The 23,369-nt window shown below is 40.8% G+C and overlaps 1 long non-coding RNA gene and 1 pseudogene across 2 annotated transcripts in view; both read left to right on the top strand.

The window, feature by feature from the left end:
- Nucleotides 1-23,166, top strand: part of LOC308564419 — a 47,239-nt gene extending 24,073 nt beyond the window's left edge. Inside the window, exons 3-4 of the long non-coding RNA XR_013999942.1 lie at nt 19,558-19,662; nt 21,395-23,166. This is a non-coding gene — a long non-coding RNA (uncharacterized lncRNA). The remainder of the gene's footprint in view (nt 1-19,557; nt 19,663-21,394) is intronic.
- LOC308564882 (glutathione reductase, mitochondrial pseudogene) lies at nt 5,691-15,537 on the top strand (annotated as a pseudogene). Its single transcript has 2 exons — nt 5,691-5,715; nt 14,611-15,537. The product of its transcript is annotated as a glutathione reductase, mitochondrial pseudogene (transcript).
- Nucleotides 23,167-23,369: the final 203 nt, after the last annotated feature.

Below are 23,369 nucleotides of genomic sequence, written 5' to 3'. Positions count from 1 at the left end.
CCTATGTGGGCTGTGTGTGCCAGTCTGTTGTAGCTGGGCTTTGATTGCTGTTAGCACATCAGTGGGTGGGGTTGACCCTCAGGCTGACTGGCTGTGAGGATTGGCCACAACCACACTATATGAGTGCTATGCAGAGGCTGACCCCATTGAGCAGGTTTTGCTCCAGCAGGGCTCTGGTGCCTGCAGAGACCATCCTTTGGGTGTGCCTTTGGGGAGCTAATCTGGTGGTGTACTTGTTATCTGACATCATCCACTGGGTGTGTTGTTGCTGGGGCTTCTTGGAATGGGCTTGTGTGCAGTTCAAGGTCAGCCATTGCCTGTGTCCAGCCAGGAGTCACGTGGTTGGAGCTACAGAGTGATCTGGGATTCATAGCTGCCTGTGCTAGTCCCAGAGGCACATGGAAGAGGATGTGCTGTGAATTGAGGTCGGCTGCCATGTGCCAAGGGCCCATGGACCCCCGAGAGTTACCAGGAAAGTCTGAAGCATGGGCTGAGGGCAGCCACCTACAAGGCACAGCTGCCAAAAGAGTCCTGGGTAGTATGTGAGCAGGATGAGGCAGGGTACCAGGGAGTCACCATGGTGGGGTTAGTGGTGTTCACTAGGTTAACACAGACTCAGATTTGGTGCCAGTGCTGGGTCTGGGACTGCTCAGCAAGAAGCAAAGGGCAGGCTAAGGCCAGCTGCCACCTGCCTGGGGCCCGTGAACCCCTGAGAGCCTTTGGGAAAGTCAGCAGCCCAGGCCAACGCTGGCTGCTTGCTGCTGAAAGCTCATTTAGACTTTTTTTTGCTGAACCTTAATCAACCAGTAATCAATTGCTGGGTGCTGAAAAAGTTAAGCAGAGACTTCTAGAAGGCAAGTCTCTCAAATGGAGAAGGAGGGCCAAGGAGGGGAAAATGTGCGAAAAGTAAAAAACTGGAGCTTTGGCTATTTCCTGCCTGGCAGGGCAGGCCCTGAACCCAATTCCCTTTTGCTTATTCTTGGGGCAAGGCTGAGTTATCAAGCTATAAATTCCACCAGTGTAAGTGCGAAGAAGGTGGAGATTAATGTGGGGACATCTCCGTTCCAGCAGAAAGGGCACAATAGTGGGCCAGCTGGAGATGGAAGACAGAATGCATCCCAAGTGCGAGCCAATAGAGATTTGAAATTGGAATCTGGGCTCAACCTGCATCTAGGTTTTAAGATTCTGATTGTAAGTGGATAGGGCCGGCAAGTAATTGGAGGAAATTTTGTAGAGACCTGAAGTGACACAACATTAATTTGCCAAGATAAATTATCAGCAGAGTTATCTGGTCATTTCAGTCAATATATCCTCTTAGCAATGAGAAGCATTTGTATAGGGAACTGGTGACCTGGAGAGGAAGGGTAAAAGAAGAGGTGAGCCCTGCAAAGGTGAGCTGGAGAAGGTCAGCTGATGCCCAGTGAAGCCCATCTGGCTTTGCCATCAAAGGCAGCTTGATGGAGACGGGTTGTCTAAACAACTTGCCAAATTTCCAGTGGGTTATGGATGACACCCTCCATTGGAACTCGTGGCCTGTGATCCAGGCCTGGAGCTTACTTTGGAACTTATTGTAGAGGATCGTTTTTATTGGGAAGTGTGGTTTGGAATGTAAAACTGTTGAGGACTCTGACTATCTTTGAACATCACTGTTTGCTGGCATAAACTAAGGCTCTCTGGGTCCTTGGATATTTAACAACACTCTCTTTCCTCACCGCGATTAGACTAGATATAAACAATGAGCATGTGGGAACTAAGAATTCAAAGATGATGACCCTCGTAAGGTATGCTGTGAGTGGAAGGATTTAAAACTATGTTCTCTTAATATAACGTCAACCAGTCATACGGTAGATGGACAGCAGAAAAGCATTCCTTAATAGCCAGAAAGTGGGGGCTCTGAGCCAACTCCACCGTTAATGTATGAAGCTGGGTAAGCCATTTAACCTCTATGTACCATTTTCCTTCCCTTTAACCTGAAGGTAATAGTACCTTCTATCTTTCCCGTGGGGGTTCTTGTCAAAGTGAAATGAGATGGTAGGTAAGTGACCAAGTACTTATGTATGAGAAGTGATTCAACTGCATTACATGAAAAAGGGTTGAGAGTCTGGGTTTATGATTTACCAGCTGTATAATCTTGTGTATGCTTCTTAACTTGTCAGTGCCTCAATTTTCTGATCTCCAAATACCTCTCTCAAAAAGTTGTGAAGACCGAATAATGTATGGAAAGCATTTTGCTTATAAATGGGGTGATAAATTATACTGCTTATGATTATGACTCTTATCAAACAAGAAATACATGCTAACTTTTTAGACTAGTACTTCACCTGGTAATGGTAAATGCTGATTATTATCATTAAGGTTTCCTCCAGATAGGAAAAAACATGTTGAGGCAGAATTTTTCTTGCCTCTCTAGAGAGTGGTTGAATAAAACATAAGTAAATTCAATCCGTGCAAAGCCACCTGGGCTTTATTGGACCTAGAACTTTTCCCACCCCGTTTGGAAATCCTGTTTCACAAGAGTTTTCATTTTATTCAACTAGGAACAATGAAGGGACTAAAACCACTGACAGTATTTAATGCATAGGCAAAACCCAAACTGGGGATAGGCCTTGGACGTGATTCCTCAGCAATAACTTTGTAGCAACCGCAGCCCCACAGGATAATGTTCTGCCAGAAGCCTCAAAGCCAGGGTGGTGTCCTGCCACCAACTCACCACAAGAGATTGTACCAAAACAGTGGGGTAGACGGAGCCCACATTTTAAAAATTACAGGACAAAGAAACACAAGTCCAAAATATTCATAGGCAGAATGTACAATAATCTCATAACATCCATAACTGTTGAAAGAACTGACTACACAAGGACGCTTTATCTAGTAAAAACTTATGGCAGGGTAAGAAAATTGGCTAAGATTGCTAGAAAGCTAATAAAACACCTAGGCATTTATTTTTCTAGCCCAAGGATCTAATAGTTACATCAAAAAATTTTTCTGCTCATTACATCTTTTTGGAAGCAGTTTTATTTTTGTGTTTAATGAGTTTCTGAAAATGTGTATGAAAAGTTTAACATATAAAAATCTAGCAATAGCCTTACCTGTTATGTGAGGAATTTTATCCCCAAGAGCTAAAGTCCCTAGTAGATGTTATAAATGTTTTAATCTTGGATTCAAAGTAAAAACCATAATGTTATATGATGTACATATTATTATTAAACATTTTCAAAACACAGTTAGACATTAAATACGGACAAAATATTTCTTATCTAAACGAATTTCTTACCTCAAATTCCTAGCCACCTGGAAATGGCATTTTTTATACAGAAGATACTGATCTAGTGTTAGGAAGGAGGACTTTCTGACGAAAGTGTAAAATTATGGCTTGGGCAGGGTATTTCTCACAGGAACAAGCAGCCTGATAGATAGGTTATGATGCTGTCAGTTTTCTGCCAAATTTTTATCTTAGATCAAGATGATGGAATGATCATACAAGTCAGTCTCGCTTCTTCCACCCTTCAGTATCCTTAGGATAGCATAAATGATAATAAAAAGAAATTAGGGTTGGCATATTTAGCAAAAAATAAGAATAAAAAATACATGGCACCCAGTTAAATTTTGGATTTCATATAAATAACGAATAATTTTTTAGTGTAAGTATGTTCCAAATGCAGTGTTTCAGACTTACTAACTATATTTGCCTGGCAACCATAAAAAGAATAAACCTATAACACTACCATCAGCAGATCATAATTGTGAAGAATTTTGGATTGCACCGATTGGATTTGTCCTGTAATTCTACTTCTGTATTTACCTATCGAAATGAAAAGATATGTACACAGAACCACCTACGAGAATGTTCACAGCAGCTTTATTTATAACAGTCAAAAATCTAGAAACAACCAAATGTCCATCAGCTGTATTATGGATAAACAATTTGGATTTCTAACTAGTTCCCAGGTGTGCTGACGCTGCTGGTTCAGGCACTATACCTAGAGAACTATTGTTTTAGAAAAATCTATAAAAATAGATTGGATCAGAAAGAAAGATAAAAGATTAAAAGAAACTGCCATCTCAGAGTCAGGGTGACTATAAGTCAAGAGCAGTGGAAGACCCTGAGGTAATTAATTACCCACATAATTAATTATAGACCTGCATCCTGAGCAGTAAAGCCAGTCATGTCCCTGACTTCCCCACATCACCACCACCGAGCGGCCAGACAGCAGCAGCCTTAGACCCTGGGTTATAATGCTGAGAGAATATCCCTCTAAATAATGTGAACTGCCTGCCTGGGGAGGGATAGTGATGTGTGGGAGTGGAGGGCTCAGAGAGATAAATTGAAACTTCCAAAATGAACTCAGAAGGAATAAACAATGTAAGTCATCTTTGAGTAGGTAAAAAAATTCATAAAAGTCCTCCAACATCCAAGTGGAGCCCTCCCTGTCTGGCCATGAGGGGAGAAGATGGGGATGGAGAGCGTAAGGGCCTGTCTGCCCCATGCCCCAGTCCCTAAAGTGGAGTCTCTTGGCCAAAGCCCTACCCGTTCATATGAAGATCACAGCTGCCCTTCCTTTTAGGGGAGAAGCCTGCAGAGGGAGCCCATGCCAGGTACCTAAAATCATAAAAATATGAACAGATAACTAGGGATTACCAGGCATCTGAGGATCACCAGACATCAAGACTAGGAGGGGGCATGAATTGCAAACTGGCCAGAGGAAGCAGGGTTAACTCAGAAAGCCGAGAACTGGAAAGAAACACTAATTTGTGTACTAGGATAGATTGGAGAGGCTATCGCATGCATAAAACAAAACCACGGACAATCATAGCCTAAGACTGCCGAAGAAATGTAATAGAAACTGAACGTGGCTGAGGACTGTGTCTCCTACTGTTCCTCTCTTGTTTTCTCTGTAAGTAATATGGCAAGATGCAATAAAATATGCACAAAAACTGCAAAATAGAAAAAGATGTGACCCTGCCAGAGCAGAGCTGTGGGTTGGCAGGTGGTGCAGCCGTGGGATTCCTCAAACTGCTCATGAAACTGCAAGAGCAGGAAATTCCAGATTCGGTGTGGGAAAGGCATTTTAGGGGTGGCATGTGTAATGTGTGAAAATCAGGTTGTATAAAATTTGAATATGTGAAAGTTAAGAACCATCTGTGTCCACATTCCACTTGGCTTTCCCCAGAGCTTAGTAGTATAAATCTTTCAGCTTAAATTCAAGGTCACCACCACAATAACTGGTATCCCTATATCACTTTGCCACTTAATGGTTTACAAAACACTTTTACTAATTATCATATTCAATTCTTATCCTGGGAGGCAACTAATATCCCTGTTCTATCCTTGAGGGAACAGAGGCAGCCAGCAATTTGTATCTTCCTTCCAGGAAATACAAAGGCTTGTCAGAAAGGCACTTTTGCAAATTACTTCCCAGAGGATATTCTGCAGATTGTTGATCCCATAGGACAGTGGTTTTTAAACTGTAGTGTACATCAGAATTGCTTGGATGGCTAGTAAAAAAAACCACAGATTGCTGCCTCTCCTTCTCCCACCATCCCCCCCCCCACGCACCCAGTTTCTGATTCAGTTGGTCTGGGGTGGAGCCCGAGAATTTACATTTCTAACAAATCCCTAAGTGCTGCTGCTGCTCCTGGTGGTCTGGGGTCCACATTTTGAGAACCACTACCATAGATATTCTCTGAAGATGGATCCCGTGGTCCAACTGGAAGGTATTTATACTATGTAATAGAATGCAAAATAGCTTCTGCTCTGTTAGGGGAAGAGTAGGAAACATGAGAATAGTTATACTAAAATATTAGGATAGTGAATCATTTTATTTTAAAAACCTTTTAAAGTGCCATGAGCATCTTATCTTTTAAACTAAAATGGAAGGGAGGGTATAATGTACTGAAAAGTAACTAAAATAAAAGATCATCTACAAAGCTTAATGAAAAATTCTTAACGATCTGGGAAAATGTTTATGATGTACAGTATGGTCTGGACAATGGACCTTAAAATAGGTCTATCTTTTTCTTTGTGAAAGAGAGAGAGGAAATAGAAGGAATTGCCCCAGGATTCTTACAGTGATTATCTTTGAATTTTGAGCTTATGCATAATATTTTTTTTTTTTTCTTTGTACTTTCTATGGTATGTGCATATTATTTACACAGTCAGGAGAATAAATCTGTAATTTACTTAAAAGGTGCTTAGAATCTGTTAGGAATCTCCATTTTTAAAAAATTCCTCATTTTTTAAGACCACCTTTAAAATTCTACCTCTTTTGTTTAAGCAGACTCACTGATAGAATTACACATTTCTTGTAACATGATTCATACAAAAGGTAATTGAGGGCTATTTACTAGTGCAAAAGAGGGATTATACCATTAAATCAACTAGGATTAAATTACCACGTTTCATTGCATATAAGCTATAATTAAGGCAAGTCCAAACTAGACTAATCTCTTTTTTTCCCCCTTGCGCCCCAAAATAATCTAATTTCATCTCCTTGCCTGCTACTTTTATGTATTTTACCCAACTGTGTTTGAAAACTGCCCCAAAGTTACAGGCAACTTTTGATAATAAATGTCTTGTCAGACTTAGAAAAAAAATAAGTAGAGCTGTGCATATTGTGATATGCTGATTGCAGCAACCAAGTGCCAAAAGAGTGGGATCCTGTGGTACAAGTTCATACTGTACAAGTTTCACTGTAGGGGAAATATTCTTGGAGAAAAATGTATTAATAGTTCAAAATTAGCTGAATTAAAAACACACACACATTTCCCAGATATACTCAATAGGTAGCTTAAATCATCCTGTGGCTATTTAAAATCACCCCAAATGGTTCTTATTTCTGTAATATGTTCATGAAAGTACCCCTTCAATATTCAGCTAATAATGCATATATTGTATATCTGTTAAGTGTCCAATTCTGTAAGAGCTACAAAAAGTTTCCTGCCATAAAAGAGCTTCTTTTTAAATCGGTAGAGGTAAGATTCACACATATGAAACAATAAAAGGTAAATGAAGGACACTATGCAAGAGTGGCTCAGTGAAGTCAGCCCATTCCACAAGGGTGGGGGCTACATCCAGTCGTCTCCACACCCCTGTAAACATGACTGACAGAGCATTGATAGTTCAGGGTGTTAGCAGGATAGCAATTACTGAAAGATTTTTAAATCTACTAAAGTGGATTCTTGCCCTAGGATGTCTTCAGCAAGGAGGTATTCCTATTTTCTTTTTCTCCTGCCTCCAGCCTTCAGAGCATTTGTGTTCCACTGCAAGCTGGTGAGGGAAGTAGATAAGACGGAGGATTTCCTCTTAAGGAAGTGTGGCAGCTAAGATGCTCTTGGCTGCAAGTAAGAGAAAAGCCCACTCAAGTGGACACAATAAAAAGGAAATCGCATATCTCACAAGATTAAGAAGCACGGAGTAGGGGTGGTTTCAGCTGTAAAGGGATTAGAGGCTCCTGTTGAGGAACCAGGCGTATTTATCTGCACCTTTCCATCTCCATCCTCAGGCTGGTAGCAGAACGGCTGCTGCAGTTCCAGGGGGGCACTCCCAGGTGTGGACGTAGTCCAGAGAAGGACGGACAGACTAGGACCCATGGCCAAATTCAGACCACTACCGAATTTTGTAAATAAGGTTTTATTGGGACACATGAGTGCCTTTACATATTATCTGTGGCTGTTTTCAACTTATAACAGAAAATTTGAGTAGTTGCAACAGAGAACTTGAAAAGTTCTATCCACCCACTCACGGATCCATACTTGCACAAACATTTATTGAACACTCTTTCTCTGGATGGGTACTTTAAGTTGAGACACATATACACACAGACATAAAAACACACACACAACACTATTTTAAGACAGAGAGATCCCAGACACCTGCTTCTCAGAAACTTGCTTCCAAACTGCTTGACTCTGAACATTTTCAAACCCTTGTTCCTTGTTGCTCCCAATCCTTGGACTAATCACACCCTGACTGCTCCTCCTCTTTCGAGCTAACAGTGTCTTCTTCATGGGGCTCCCTTCCCCACTGAGTCTGATTCTTCAGTAAACTGAGGCTGTGAGAGCACAGGCAGGGAGAAGAGAGGAAGGGAAAATAGAGCATCTACTGAGGGTCTCCTATGAGCCCGCGTTGTGCAGGGCACCCTGCGTGCTTCCTGCCTTCTCATTTGAAGTCAGTTGCAGGCAGGCCTGAGGAACCTTGGCAAGCAGCTGGGGAGGGGAAGGCAGAAGAACATTTTCATTAATAGTTACTAGAGAGATTGTTTTTCCCAATCTCGCTTTGACAGTTACCTGGGATTTTTTTATACTCAGGCTTCTGCTAAACAAGATATGCTTTCTAGTCCTTTCCTCGCCTTTCTGTGGCCTTGGAAAATTCTAGAGTGAAACCTGAGATGACTGAAAAAAATAATCCATTCTAGGTGACATTCTTAAAAGAAGCTTGTATAAAATGTTAACACTACTGATACAGAGGGAATGATATCACTTTTCTGTGAAATGAAATGTAAAGAGAACTATTATTTATTGAGTCTCCACTATGTATTTTGTACATTAATCTCACCTCATTGTCACAATAAGCCTGTCGTATATTGACATTACTTAAGGATAGATTTGGCTGCAAAATGCAGGAAACCTAACCACAGTGGTCTAAAAAAGTATGGGTTTAGGAGTCCAGGAGGTGGTGCTGGTATTGATTCAGCTTCACAGTGATGACATCAAGGAGCTAGTTTCTTTTCCTGAATCACTGTCCTTACCAGGTCGATATTTAGTCTTTTGCTTGTCATTTCATGATTGCAAGGTGACTGCATCAGCTCCAGATGCCACATTCACACTCAAGGTAGAATTGGGAGGGTAGTTCAAACTCAAGCTCTCTGACTTCATATCTTTTTGACCATATCATATTCTTATGAGTTTTCTCATCTCACAGGAGAAATGTGTGATCAAAAGCTGTGAAGGAGCTGTGAGGAAACCCACCTGTTATTCAATTCAGCCCTTAAATGAGTTGTACAAAAGGACAGAGAGCCAGTCAATCTATATGGTTAGGTTCACAAGATAATGAAGCATGTAGTTTTAAATTGCGTTTCAATGCTGATTTCCCATCTTCTCTTTGCACTACATATTCACACAGCTAGTAGACCATGATCTACATCAGAATAGGTTGTTTTCCTATCTTCTTTCTCCCCAGCACTTCACATAATGTTAAACACATACTCAGCATTCATAGTATGTTGTCTCATATCAAATAAATACATACCGTTCATGTTTGCATGCATTACCTCCCCAACGTGGCTGTGAATCACACCAGCAAATACCCACTCTGCACTCAACACATGCAGAATGACTGAATGACACCCCCACACCCACCATTGTCCCCTTGGAAAGGAAAATTATTGCAGCTGCGATGGAAGGGCAACATGAATCACCTCTGGCCTGGCCGGTTAGTCCCATCTGTGTGTGATGGCCACAGCCTCTGTGTGGATCTCAGACCCCAACCTTGGGCTGCCTCTGCCCCTTTCTTTCCTCTGCGAGCTTGAAACAACAGCACGAGAGTTAAGAGAACCAATAACAGCATGCTCTGGGACAAAGGAAAAGGGCCAACTTTTAAAAGGAGGAAGAAGGCTTCACAAATCTATTTTTCTTCTTTATTTTTCCTATAGCTCGATCTAAGGGGAACTGAAAGAAACCACTTCTCATCCCGCTTCCATTCCGGATGTCTTAAGCTTCCTGCAGGTCTCAGCCTTTTCCTCAGCCTGGAAGATCCTTTTTCTCTCCTACCGCCATTCACCTTCCTCAGGCTAATTCCTCTTGTAAGGTCAGATTTTACTTTAGAGTCAGTTTCCTTTCTCAGTAGCTGAAGATGCTCCTGCTATCACAGCCATAGCATCCTGGACACTGAGCCTAATTGTCTGTCTGCCTGTTTGTCTCTTGTATGAGTCTATAAGCAAAGCCTACCTGGCCCTCCTATGTGCCCAATTAATCATTGGCAAATGAAAGAATGAGAACAGGAGTAGGAATTCAAAGGGCCCCTGACCCTTCCCATGGGCCGGGCCAGGGAATTCCTACTGGCCTGTGATTCCCTCTTCCCTAGCGGTTTCTGTTTGTTCCTGGGGCTTTGGAAACTGTTAACCAGAACTGGTGTCATTGTTTGGAGATCTTATCTTCCTCCTTCAGCACCGGGTGTTTTTCTCCCCTCTCTCCCCAGCCAGGCATTCCTCTGCTGCCAGAGCTATCCATCTCAGCTCTTTAAGTGGTGGAGCCTGGCGTCCTGGACAGAGTGCAAAAGCTACAGTGTAATCTCTCTTTCTTTTAGGGCCACTGACCAGAGGAAACAAAAACTCCACTGATAGGGCTCTTGTGATGCAGACCAGCCAGTCCTCTGTATCCTTCTGTGTTTAAAATTCCTTATCTGGCATTGCTTGCAGACCAGCAGGCCCACAGGTCAATGGAGGCTTATCTCCAGAGCTGGCTCTTCAAAGAGAAGATGCACCCCACTCCCCTGGGCAGATAGTGGTGCCAGTGAGGGACAGCAGTAATTGGGATCAGTCAGCTCAACAAATAGCACAACCTTTTAAACCGTTTTGTTTTGTTTTTAATTTTTCAATTACAATTGACGTTCAATATTATATTGGTTTCAGGTGTATGCATAGTGGTTGGACATTTATATAACTGACAAAGTGATCTGCTCCGATAAGTCAGGCACCCACCTGAAACCAATTATAGTTATTACAATATTACTATATTCCTTACCACTAACTGTTTTCTAAAAGCAAAGTTTATTTTATTTATTTTCCCCATTGTAAAAGTAATCAGTGTTCATTATAAAAAATTTGGTAAGTAACAAAAAGTATAAAAAAAAAAAATTTCTTAACAATTTAGTATATTTGATATTTTTCTCTTTAGTCTTTCACTGGCTTATTTCTTTAATAGTTGTGCTCATATGCATTTTATAATAAATATAAATTTGTATCCTGGCTCTTTTTCCATTTAAAAACATAACAGTAATATTTACCCAACTTTTTAAATATTGGGTAAATATAGTTTCAATAGCAGCATTATATATGTGTGTGTGTGTATATATATATTTTCCTGGTTGTCAGGTATTTAGATAGCTTTCAGTATTTTCCATCTGAATTATTGTGCACTGAACATAAAGCTTTTTCTAAATTTATACTTCGTTCCTTAGGCTGGATTTCCAGGAGAGATCAAATTATATAAATATTTAAAATTCTTGGCTTATATTACAAGGCAGTTTGACAGAAAGGCTTTACTACTTTATGCTTCTACCAGCAATGTTTGAGAATGCCAGTTTATTTTACACCCTGGCCAAGAATAGTTGGTCTCCTTTAATATTGTGTATTTTGTTTGTTTGTTTTTAAAGCATTTATTTGTTTACTTTTTTCTTTTTTTATTTAAAAAAGTTTTTATTGCATTTATAGGGTGACATTGGTTAATAAAATTATTTAGGTTTCAGATGTAGAGCTCTATAATATCTCATCTGTATATTGGGTGTTCACCACCCCAAGTCAAATCTCCTCCCATCACCATTTATCCCCTCTGTTCCCTCTCTCCCCTCTTCCACCTCCTCCCAACCCTCCTTCCCTCTGCTAATCACTATTCTGTTGTCTGTGTCTGTGAGTTTTGTTTTGTTTTCTCAATCCCTTGTTCATTAGATTCCACATATGAATGAAATCATATGGTCCTTGTCTTTCTCTGCCTGGCTTATTTCCCTTAGCATAATGCTCTCCAGGTCCCTCCATGCTGTCGCAAAGGGTAAGCTTTCCTTCCTTTTTATGGCCGAGTAGTATTCCATTGTGTAAATGTACCTCAGCTTTTTTTTTTTAATCCTCACGAGAGAATATTTTTTCCGAGAGAGCGGAAGGGAGAGAGAGAGAAAGAGAAAGAAACATTGATGTGATAGAGACACATTGATTGGTTGCCTCTCACAAATGCCCTGACCGGGGCCAGGGATGGAGCCTGCAACCTAGGTATGTGCCATTGGCCAGAATCGAACCAGGGACCCTTCAGTAGGTAGGCTGGCACTCTGACCACTGAACCAAACCGGCTAGGGCTGTGCCACAGCTTTTTTATCTACTCATCTACTGTTGGACACTTGGGCTGCTTCCAAATCATGGCTGTTTTAAATGGTGCAATGAACATAAGGTGCATCTATTCTTTCGAATCAGTGTTTTGGGTTTCTTTGGATATATTCCCAGAAGTGGAATCACTGGATCATAAGGCAGTTCCATGTTTAATTTTTTGAGGTAACTTCATGCTGCTTTTCACAGTGGCTGCTCCAGGCTGCATTCCCACCAGCAGGGCGCTAGGGTTTCCTTTTCTCCACAGCTTCGCCAGCACTTGTTTGTTGGTTTATTGATGGAGCCACTCTGACAGGGGTGAAGTGATACCTCATTGTGGTTTTAATTTGCATCTCTCTGATGATTATTGACACTGAGCATCTTTTTATATGTCTCTTGGCCATCTGTTTGTCCTCTTTGGAGAAGTGTCTATTCAGGGCCTTTGCTCATTTTTTAATTGGATTGTTTGTGTTTTTTTGTGTTGAGTTTTATAAGTTCTTTATAAATTTTGGATATTAACTCCTTATTAGATGTCTCATTGGCGAAGATGTTCTCCCACTCGGTTGTCTTTTCATTTTGTTGATGGTTTCCTTTGCTGTGCAAAACCTTTTTAGTTTGAGGTAGTCCCATTTGTTTATATTTTCTTTTGTTTCCCTTGCCCTAGGAGATATATCAGGAAAAATATTACTACAAGAAATGTCCAAGATTTTACTGCCTATGTTTTCTTTTAGGATTTTTATGGTTTCAAGTCTAAAATTTAGGCCTTTAATCCATTTTGAGTTTATTCTTGCGTATGGTATGAGACGATGGTCTAGTTCCTTTTTTTTGCAAATATCTGTCCAATTTTCCCAACACCATTTATTGAATAGACTGTCTTTATCCATTGTATCTTTTGCCCCCTTTGTCAAATATTAATTGACCATAAAGGTGTGGATTTATTCTGGGCTCTCTCTATTCTGTTCCATTGATCTATATGTCTGTTTCTATGCCAGTACCATGCTGTTTCAATTACTATGGTTTTGTGGTATAGTTTGATATCAGGTAGCATTTGTTTGTTTGTTTGTTTTGGTGTAAGGAAAAATGATTTATTCAAGAGCTGGCAGCCTAAGATGGGTGACTCTTGCCCCAAAGACCATCTTAACATCTTAGTGCAGACAGAGGCTTTTATAGGGAGGGAGAAGGGAAACAGAACCAAGAGATCAAGGGAAGGAGGTTGAGAATTCTCTGCGTACACACTAGCAGAGTCTGCTCTAATAAGGACCTCAGAACTGGTCAAGTGATGGACTAGTGTGCGTCATCCTGGTTTTACATTTGAAGGCCAACAAATGCCCGGAGCTAGAATGCCTAAAGGTCAGAGTCTGTATCTTTTGAAGTCAGTTCCTAGAATTCTTATACAAACATACTGTTTATCAGTTTATTACAAAAGGTTATGACTTGGGAACAGCCAGATGGAAGAAGTGCACAGGGCAAGGTATGGGGAAAGGACACAGAGTTTCCATGCCCTCTCTGGGTGCACTCACATCTCCACGTGTTCGACGAGAAGCTTGTATATATATTTTTTAATTAGGTAGGGAAAACAAATTTATCATTGGCTAAACTAGCATTTCTTTCATTATTAATGAGGTTAAATATTTTTTCTCAGGTAAGTATTTCCTTTTTGGAAATAATCTATGTTCTTTTTCACCTCTCTATTTGGCCATTGAATATTTTTTCTTATTAATTTTTATGTGAGTTAACTGTTATCTTCCATATATACTGTAAATATTTCCTTTTTGTTCTTTCCATTTTTCTGGGGTACAGAATAACATTTTTGGGGTACTCCAATGTATTGCTTTTTATATTTTTTAATATGTTTTTAGTGATTTCAGAGGGAGGAAGGGAGAGGGAGGGAGAGAGATAGAAACATCAATGTTGAGAGAGTCACTGATCGGCTGCCTCCTGCACGCCCCCTGCTGGGGATTGAGCCCGAAACCCTGGCATGTGCCCTGACCTGACCGGGAATCGAACCACGATCTCCTGATCATAGGTTGATGCTCAACTGCTGAGCCGTGCCAGCCGGGCTGTATTGCTTTTTAATATTGTGTTATCTTTTGTTACTTTTAAACAGCCTCCCTCCTAGAGAGTTGATAACCATTCTTTTCTTTCTTTGCTTTATGTTTGTTATCTAGTTTGTTTGTTTGACTTAGGAAGGAAGTGATTAAGAACCCAGAATCTATTAAAAAAAGAAAAAAAAGAATGCCAAATCTAGAGTTTAGCCTGCCTGAATTAAAATACCAGTTCTATCTCCCACCAGCTCTATAAATTACTTAAACTCAGCACCTCAATTTTCTCATCTGCAAAATGGGGACATTAATGTACATGTACCTTAAATAGTTGTTGTGACAAATTAATTAACATATGTAAAGCACTTAGAATTGTTCTTAGAAACTTACAGTAAGTACTATGTAATTTGTATGTATTACTGTTTATTTGTTGTAGATTTAAAATCTGATAGCTAAACTCTATTTTCCCACTTTAAAAAATTGCTTATGGCCTTCAAAAGACCCACCACCTGCTGCTGGTGCTGTGGCCTGTGACTGCCTGGTAATCGGCAGCTGGTTGGGCTGGTTGGCCAGTGTGCACCAGGAGGCTGAGCTGGGCGCCATGGTCGCCGTGGTGGAGAGCCACAAGCTGGGCGGCACTTGAGTGAATGTCGGACGTGTACCCAAAAAGGTAATGTAGAACGCAGCTGTCCACTCTGAATTCATGCATGATCATGTTGACTATGGCTTTCAAAGTTGTGGTAGTAAATTCAATTGGCAGATTATAATGGAAAAACTGGATGCCTGTGTGAACCGCCTGAACACCATCTATCAAAATAATCTGACCAAGGCCCATATAGAAATCATTCCTGGCCATGCAGCATTCACGTGTGACCCCAAGCCCACATTAGAGGTCACTGGGGAAAATCCATGGCTCTTCACATCCTGATTGCAACAGGTGGCGCGCCTTCATATCCACAGGAGAGCCAGATCCCTGGTGCCAGCCTAGGAGTAACCAGTGATGGATTTCTCTTCAACTAGAAGAATTGCCCAGCCGCAGTGTCGTTGTTGGTGCAGAATGTACTGCTGTGGAGGTGGCTGGGATCCTCTCTGCTCTGAGCTTTAAGACATCACTCGTGATCCAGCATGATAGTTACTTAGAAATTTTGATTCAAGAATCAGTTCCAACTGTACTAAAGAGCTGGAGAATGCTGGCACAGAGGTCCTGAGGTACTTGCAGGTCAGGAAGTTAAAAAGACTTACTCGGGCTTGGAAGTTCCTGGTAGGAAACCCACCTTGACCACAATTCCAGATGCTGACTGGCTGCTTGGGCCATTGGGTGAAACCCAAATTCTAGGGGCCTGAATTTAAACTGTGAATTCAAACTGAACCTCGTAAAAGCAACAAATAATTTTCAGTCATTTAAAACAAAAGAAAGTATAAAATAAGGGAGACAGGCCTCTTGTATAATATGTTTTTAGAGAAAGGACACATCCTTGAAGCAGCTTTGTAATATACAGAGTATAGTACTTGGATTCAAAATCAACAACAACAAAAGTGATTCTGTGCACTTGCATTATTTAAATGTGAACATCAAACTTGAGGCTGGTCACATAAGTGAGGGACGTCTTAGAAGTGATTCAAGAAGGAGAGGGACTCAAATACTTCACAAGTCCCTTCCTCTGCTAAGAATTCATAGTTCAGTGAAAGATTTCAGTTTTTGTATATGTTCTTGTCATTTTATTTTTTTCTGAAAACAATTTCCAAAAATTTGAAAATAAAATCAGTCTTTTCTTCTAAAAAATATTGCTTATTTTTCTAAAACGCTTTAGATCGTTTTACCTCCTTGGGTTTTTTTAGTCATGCTCCTAAAAGGATTTTCAATGAGAATTGTATTGGCCTTGTCCCATCTCCTTACATGCAGATTCTATAACATGGTAAGAGGCAGTGGTAAGGGCAAAAATTATAGCATCAGATACACCTGGGTTTTTGTGCATCACAGTTCTGCCACCTTCTAGCTGTCTGACCTCAGTCAAGTTACTTCTCTGAGATTTCGTTTTCCTACCTCTAAAATAAAGTAGAAGTCGTACTAATCTGCCATGAGTCGGATGTCCACTATGGTATGCAGATAAAGAAAATGCAATATATTCATGCAATGGAATGTTATTTGGTCATAAAAAGGAATCACATATGATACATGCTACAATATGGGTGAACCTTGAAAACATTATGCTGAGTGAAAAAAGCCAGTCCCCAACAACCACACATTTTACGATTCCATTTATTGAAATGTACAGAATGGTCAAATCTGTAGAGACAGAAAGTAAATTAGTGGTTGCTTAGAGCTTGAGGAGATGGGGAACTGATGGGTGAAAACTAAAGGATACCAGGTTTCTAGTTTAGTCTTGTGTGGTTTGAAATGATTGATAGCATCAAGATTGTATGCCTGCATTATTGCTGGGAGGGAGGATGACTACTACACTGGAAAATTTACACTTAAGTATGGGAATTTCCCCTAACATAGAAAGACTATTCAAAAAAACAAATGGCAGTCATGATTATAATCATATGCCCGCTGTAAGAACAAAGACAAACTCCCAGAAAACCCAAAATCTAAGTTGGACAGTGGAAGAGAATCCTAGAAGAACACAGAGAGGGAAGGGTGATCTAGATGGAAAGAAATACAAATAGAAAACCAATGTAAGAGATGGATTAAAGAAGTTCAAGGAGGAAGCAGTGATCAGGAGTGTTAGTATCATACAGGAGTCAACTCAGACAAAGGCTGAGGATGATCCATTAGCTTTAGCCTTTAGGAGATCATTCCTATCCTTAGTAAGAGAAGTTTAATTAATGTGATGAGGAGACTCCTAATTTCAGTGGGCTGAAAAGGAAATGGAAGATGACGACCTAAAGACAAACACTCTCTCACTGGGACTTGGGGAGCCAGTCCCAGCATGGGGGTGTTATAATAAACATATTTAATCCTAGTAAAGCCTTATGAAGTAGGGGCTGTTATTACCCCTGTATTATAGATGCAAACACGCATTGAGACCCAAGGTTACGTAAAGGGCAGATTGGGTCTCATACCCAGACTTGCCTGACATCAGGGCCAGAAAGAACTCTTCAGCACTGAATCACAGTGCCAACTTTTTATAATAGCTGGGTGTTTTGAGGCAATCTCCATAATCACAGATTCTCAGAATAGGAAGGGATTTGAACACTGTTTCACTTCTTGGTCGCACTTCAGTGGTTCTTCCTTAGACCCCTAGAGCCAGAAGATACCCATTCTGCATCCTCTCCTCGTGCTGTATTTATTCCTCTGTTATCCTTGTGTTTGAATCGTGTCTTCCTCTTCTGGTAATAGAACTCTGTCTTATTCCCCCCTCAGGAATTTTCCCGTTTTGTCAATCTCGGGTCACTTGCTTTGGCAAGTGCTGACTTTATCTTTGTCTCCAGGACTGGGCAAGTCACACAGCCTTGAGCAGTGAGTACGTGACATCCCTCTGGTCACTGTGTTAAGTTTAGGGATAAGCTTGCAAATAAATTCAAGCCACGGCAAATCACTTTCAAGACTTACTACACAGTATTCTGAAAGATAAGTCTTATTTTCTGTTAGGCTAGAATCTTGGAGTATGTAGACCTGGAGCTCTGGGAAGCCACCTTCCATTCACATAGAATCTGAGAGTGAAGCCTCCACTTGGGAGAGCACATCTAGAAGATGAGAGAGTTGGGGTTTCAGTGAACCCCAATCAGGCCCTATTTGAGGCCAGCACCTCGGTACTTTTCATTACATGAGCTAATCATTTTTTGTTTGTTTAAGTCAGTTTTAGTGGGATTTTCTCTCACTTGACAGAAACCAAGAAAGAACTAATGTTATGTAGCTCATCGCTGTCTTCATGATATTTTCTGCCCCAACAGAATGTTAGCCATTGGAATACCCTAATCCTGCCGTATTTCTCTTTGTGCCTCACCCCCACAATATGTAGGGTTATGCCTTGTATGTAGTAGGTGCTCAGTAAATGCCTGATGGGTTCAGTAGACTGAATGTCAACTGATTCTGCAACATTCCCTAAAAGGTGCTTCAGAAAAGCTTCCTGTCTCTAAGCTTGCTGACTGTTGCTTTTGTCTCTTAATCACAAAAGCAGTCTGCAGAAGAAGTTTCAAATATTTGATCTTTCTGTTTGTTTGAATCCATGTTAAACTGGAATTGGGTGTAAACATGTCCTTGGAATGCTCGCTACATGCTCCAACAGAACAGCTCGGAAGACGAGAGTGGATTCCTCTAGCAGTGACTCAAAAAATGAAATGCTCACCCTTGACCTATGTAAAAAAAAAAAATCACACAGTTTTTTTTTCTCTGGGGTTAATCCCTTTCACACAAAGAAACTGACATCCTCTCAAGTAAAAATGGGGTAGAGAATTAGGGACATTTTTCTGCTTACTACTGTGAAAACTTGGTAGCAATTCTGTTTCAAAATGACCATAAGCTATTGCTGTTGTGTACAGTTCTCTTGGGCTGGGCTCATTCAAAAGGGAAAATATAGGCAAAAAGAAATACTTTCAGAACACATTGAGGAGCACTATTAAATGATGTGTCATAGCTGTGGAAAGCTGGAAAATCCTGATTGGCTTGTATTATGAACTGCTGAGGTTATTGTTTCCCACTGAAATACATAAGGAGAATTTTCTACCATATCTTTATGATTTGAGAAAAAAGCAACACAGGAGGAAATATAGTCAGTTGATTTTATTAATATTTCAATTCATCATAACTATAATTGTAGCTCACCCTTATTGATCACTTGCTGTGTGCCAGGTACTGTTGCAAACATTTTTACACATATTAATAATATGTAGGAACTGTTATTATCCCCATTTTACAGATATGAAACTGAGGTTCAGCATGGTTGCTTAATTTGTTCAAGGTTGCACAGCTTGTAATGGGAGCGCGAGGAGTCATATCAGGTGGTCTTGCTCCAGAGCTTCTGTTCTTAACCATCATGAATATTTGCATAGACAAGTTGATAAGTTTGTGGAACTATGAAAATATGATATTTGGGGTAAGTCATCTTGCAACATCTATTAAAATTTAAATTACACATGCACATACACACATAGATTGACCTAACAACCTGGGAACATATTCTGCAGAAGTATGTTCTCCAGGTGTATATTAAAGGATTTGTATGCCAGAATATTTATTGCAACACTGTTGGTAAGAACTGGAAAATCCTGACTGTGCAGCAATAAATGAAAGTAGAATTAACTGTGACACAATCATATTTGGCAGGTATATTTTGAATGAATTGGGTCCCAATCTGTTGACCTGAAAGTATGTCCATGTTCCCTAGGTAAATGAGAAAAGTGAATATCGGAGGACTGTGTGTTGTGTGATGCATTTTTATAAAACAGTGATCAAAGAATATATAATTGTGTGAAAAAATGGTTTTTGGGTTTTGTTTTTGCAGTGTTTTTCCTGAGGGAAACCAGCAGGTGAAATACAGAGAGGTACGGAAGGAGTGTTCCAGATCCAGTGTGGGCTTTCTGACCTGTTCTCCAGGCAGCCCGGAAAGGTATTGTGGTAATAGTGTCCCTGTGGGGATTCAGGCCCTTTCCAGAGTTGGCCAGGGAGTCTGTTTCACACTGGGATTCTGGGTTTTCTCTAGACTCACTCTGAGAAAGTCTGGATTCTCAATTTTATTAAGAAAGTGGGCTTCCTGCCCGGCCGGGCGTGGCTCAGCGGTTGAGCATCGACCTAGGATCCAGGCGATCCAGGTTCGATTCCCGGTCAGGGCACATGCCCGGGTTGTGGGCTCGATCCCCAGTCGGGGGCGTGCAGGAGGCAGCTGATCAATGACTCTCTCATCATTGATGTTTCTGTCTCTCTCTCTCTCCCTCTCCTTTCCTCTCTCTGAAATCAATAAAGATATATTAAAAAAAAAAAAAAAGAAAGAAAGAAAGTGGGCTTCCTGAGATCCCTTGGTCTCATGGGTCACCCATCATGTGCCAGATGCTCTGAGTGTACAAAGCTAATGATGATGGTAAAGAAGATAAAACTATGATGACCTCATTTATCATCCTGGAATCCAAATATAATTACATCTCTTCGATTTCTTCAATTAACTGCTCTGCCTTCATTAGCAGGAAGTTCCATATCTCTCTCCCCTGAACTATTCAAGAATGCAAAACATTTCCTTAATCCAAAGGGTTAACCCACTTCCAAAAGCCAGGTTGAGAGAAAACTGGTGAGTTGGTCAATCCAAAAGTTTCTGTTTTCTGCTATACTGGGTCCCTGCTGTTCCCTCACAGTCTACTGGGCTTGACTACTGCTGTGGTGATACTACTGCTGGTCCAGATCCTGCCCTGCTACATGATTTACCAGTGTTTGCTTTTGAGGTTCAGATCCTTAGCTCACTTAGTACACATTCCTGGTGTTCTTACTGTTTCCCAATGGCATCCTCAGTCAGAAAGCTTTGCTGGGTCCAACCCTCCAAAGACAGACCTTCTCTTATGGAAAGTACCTCTCTGAGGCCCTTCATCTTTCCTGCCAACAGATCTCAGTGAGCACCATCTCAATCTAGCTGAGGTCCGATAACCTTGAACCTCAAAGAGAAAGGGTCAGAGCCCCTTTCCTTTCCTCTTCTTAGGACTGCCTCCTTGCACATTTCAGGGGTACCATACATACTATATTCAGAAGGAATGGTATCCTTCAGAGCACATCTCCAAAGAGTATAGACATCCATCACAGAGATTACAATATGAATGGTGCCCCCTGGAGTTGTGCACCTCAGCACTAACTCCTCTATTTAACCCCAGTCCCAGCTTTCTATCCAAGGGGCATGGGAAAGAATAGATATTTCAGTATTGAGACATCCTATTATTCCTTTCTTCCAAGGCAGTTGGTCTCTTGCAGTTGTATAATTAAGAAAGGTTACTCAACTCATGCTTGCAAAACAAAGATCTGCTTCAAGGTGATTCTCTGAAGCTTTTACTTTTTTAAAATAAAATATATTTTCTGCTCCTCCAGGCACCCCATTACACAAATAATAATAGCTATCATTTATTCAGCTGGCGTGGGACATACTTAACATGCATTATATTATCTCATAGAAGAATTCTGAGTCTAATAATGGACCTAACATGTACAGAAATTATAGTACAAAGTAGAACGTGAAAAAAAAATTACGGGAGTGAGGTAAGTGTAAAGCAACAAGAGAGCTCAGGGGAGAGAAGGAATATTTCCAGCCAGAGAGGCTCATTCAATCAACATTCAGCACAAAATTATTGTGTGCTTTTATATCCTAGTCTCAAGAATCTCACAGACCATGGGCAAAAGGACAAGGAAACAGATCATCTTGACAGTGTGATGTCATCTGATGATTGCAATATGGCCATCAGGGCAGGCTCCTTGGAAGAGGAGGCACACGAGCCACAAGCATGGAAGGTTTGGGGGGCTTCTGAACAGACAAGGATGGGTTGCACCTGGATCTCATTATACCAGCCTGTCCTCTGGAAGAGAGAGAAACAAGGGGTTGTTAACTTCCCCATTCGATTCTCCTCCAAGGGCCTAATTTTGAAGCGTTTAATGGTAACCAGCCCTTCCCCTCTGTGCAACTGGCTTTCCTCCCACCGAAGATTGCATTGCACTTTTCCCTATTTAACTCCATTCGGTTTGTGACCTCCTCTCCAATTTACCAATTCTGATTCACATCCTCCATTTTTTCTCCCACTGAGAAGAAACAGCCGACTTTTGGACTTCCAAACCTCCTGGAAAAAGGCCAAGCTTTCATAAACTACATAATATTATTGTGTGAATTAAAATGTTCACGTGGTATCAACCATGCAGTTACTCCAACATTTATTTTGGAAAATATTGCATTTGGAAAATGAAAAGCATTTCAGAGTATTCTCTTACCTTGAAATATCAGTAGACACAAGGGTATTTTGAGATCATTTCTTGCTCAAAAGTTAGCAAACAATCTGTACAATTAGTCACATAAAATTTCCTTAAATAACATTAGTTAAGGGCTCTGGGACTTAAAAAATGCCTATAGGATATTTGTGGAGAAATTTGGGGCAGAAAGCTGCAATTCTAACTCTGAAGCAAACTTTCAAAATGCCTTTGAGTTAAATCCCACTTGGCTCTTATTGCACATTTCTCTTCCAATCACTGATGATTAGACCTTGCTCAGTTGCACTTTTTCCAAGATCTTACATGCTTCAAACTCCATCCTTCTGGCTATAAGAAGCAAAGCAGTCTAGAGCCCTTGAGAGAACTATATCTAACCCTAGAGGCCTAGGCACTTGGGAGCCTAAGGGGCCCATACCTTTTCCTCTTAAAATTATCCTCTTGCCGCTTGTTTCTCCTCAGGTTGGTTTTGCAATGCTAAAGCCCCAGGAGAAGAGCCTGAGGGGTCCACTGTGCCAGGAGGGTCTCACTGATGTGCCTTGTTCTTTAACGTGGTCTCAATGCCCAGTACCTATGTTAGGTGTACAGTGGCCACAATACAAGTGGGAGTGGAGGGCCTTGAGAAAGAGGTCTGGAATGATGGACAACTTGCGGTCCTTCTCGGGTCCTTCTGTCAGGCTTTGAAATTTGATAATACCTGAAACTCAACATTGTCCACCATCCCATTTATAAAAAAGAAAACCCAATACACAGACACACGTGTGTGTGTGTGTGTGTGTGTGTGTGTGTGTGTGTGTAAATGAATTAAAAAAACAACCAGGAGGACATGTACCAACAGACAACAACGGTTACCTCTGGGAAAAGAAGTGTAATTAGATGGGGGTAATGACAGGCTATTGATTTACATATATGATTTTTTTTTACATTGACAATTTATTCGTGTAGTGTGTGAATAAACAAAGAAAAGTGATAGCCCAGCTGGTGTGGCTCAGTTGGATGAGCGTCATCCTGTGCACCAGAGGTTGCCAGTTCGATTCCCAGTCAGGGCCCGTGCCCAGGTTGCAGGCTCGATCCCCACTAGGGGGCGTGCAGGAGGCAGCCGATCCATGTTTCTCCCTCATTGATGTTTCTTTTTCCCTCTCCCTTCCTCTCTCTGAAATCAATTAAAAACTTTAAAAAAATTATTTAAAAACATAAAAATGATAAAAATAAAATGAAAAAGTATTTTTAGAAAAGAAGTAAGTATAATTCTATGTACTAATACAGAAAGCTCCCCATGACATGTTAAGTTAAAAACAGCAAGTTTAAAGTGGTAAGTATCATAAGTTCGATTTTGGGGAAAATCTAAATATATCCGCACATGATTGGTAG

The sequence above is a fragment of the Miniopterus schreibersii genome (genome assembly GCF_964146895.1).
Source record: "Miniopterus schreibersii genome assembly, chromosome: 12".
Classification (NCBI taxonomy): domain Eukaryota; kingdom Metazoa; phylum Chordata; class Mammalia; order Chiroptera; family Miniopteridae; genus Miniopterus; species Miniopterus schreibersii.
The sequence above is the reverse complement of the archived record's forward strand: the minus strand, read 5'-3'. Positions and strand labels throughout refer to the sequence as shown.